Here is a 1,601-nt window from a genome sequence, read left to right on the forward strand (position 1 = left end):
AATGCCAAATAGAACAGAGCTCTTGGGCCTTTAACAGCCGTGTGGAATGATGAAGGAATTTCAGCAGGTGCAGCTCAACACACAGGCAGGGAAAAGTTGCACTCTGCACACACCGTACATTGAAAGCATGCTGCCCTGCTCCCAAGAATTGTGATGATTGCCTTCTTCCTGGCAACCAAGGGAGAAGCCCCTTGTCCTCCGCTTGCCCTTTCTCCAGAATGCTGTTCCCAAATGGCAGCAGGAAGTTAAGGGTGCTGAGACTGCTTAGGAGCACTGGCAGAGGAAGAGGGGTGCGAGAGGTGCTGTCTGCCCCACGTGTCATCCCTGAGGGGCTGTGTATGTGATATTGCTGCGCTGCCCCCCTGGGATGCCTGGCCCACCCCAGTGGGCAGCTAGCCCTGCCCCCAGGTGCACAGCATGTGCACCGCTCCAGGGGCCGGAGCAGCTAGCTCCGCCTCTGCTTAGGAGACCCCTATTTCTCCCCACAGAGCTGCTAATCTTTGAATGCGTTCACCATCAATCCCTCTTTCCCAGGGAACTCTGGAAACTGTAGCCCTGTTAGGTGAATAAGGGGGTTTCCTGACAGCTCTCAGCCCCCTTAAGGAACTAAAGTTCCCATGATTCTTTGGGGGAAGTGACCACTGTTTAAAGTAGTATGGTGCTCTAAAAGCATAGTGCCGACTGGGGATGTTGGGGAGAGCATCCAATTTGTGGATAAGCCTCCACTAATGCTTTCTCCTTCTAAATAAGATGAGAAATCTAGGAAATAAGCCTTGAACTAACTAAGGATTGACCAAGAGTTACTATGGCTTTTTATGCTATATACCGTACTTTTTCACCTATAAGATGCCCCCTTGTATAAGGATCCCCCCCCCAATTTTGGGGGGCTAAATTTTAAGAAAATATGGGGAGATGGGCCAAAGTTGTTGACCCTCTCCCCCCACGTAGCTGCAGGCAGGAAGCACTTCCTAGATCGTTTCCCGCACGCAGCGGCATCAGGTGAATTTGTGCTCCCTCCAGCTATCTGGTTTGCAGGAGCACAACCTCCCCCGATGCCGCCATGCACAGGAAACAATCGAGGGAGTGCTTCCTGTGTGCAGCGGCTTCGGGTGAATTTGCGCTCCCGCCAAAGAGCTTGCTGGCGGCGCGCAGCTTCTCCCCCCCAATGCAGCTGTGGGCAGGAAACACCCCCCAGATCACTCCCTGCTTGATGCGGCATCTGGGGAAACCGTGTTCCTGCCAACCGAATTGCTGGCGGTGTGGTGCTCCCCCCCCCCCCGCTGTGCTACTATCCGCGTATTGGATGATCCCAGTTTTTTGATGTGATTTTTGAGTCAAAAAACCTCATCCAATACACAGATAAATATGGTAAATAAAATCAAAACACGAGTTTTAAAATGTAATCCTATACTCTTTTACCTGTTAGTAATGGTTGGTTTCCACTAGGGTTGCCATATTTCAAAAAGTGAAAATCTGGACACAAAAGTTGTTGAGCTTTGCCCAAAGTTGTTGAATTATTTTTTTCAAAATCTAAAAATAACCCCACATTAAATCGAGCTTTTCTAAAGGAAATTCACCAGATATAGACTTCCGACATGGGT

The sequence above is a fragment of the Podarcis erhardii genome, assembly GCF_964252035.2.
Source record: "Podarcis erhardii genome assembly, chromosome: 3".
Lineage (NCBI taxonomy): Eukaryota > Metazoa > Chordata > Lepidosauria > Squamata > Lacertidae > Podarcis > Podarcis erhardii.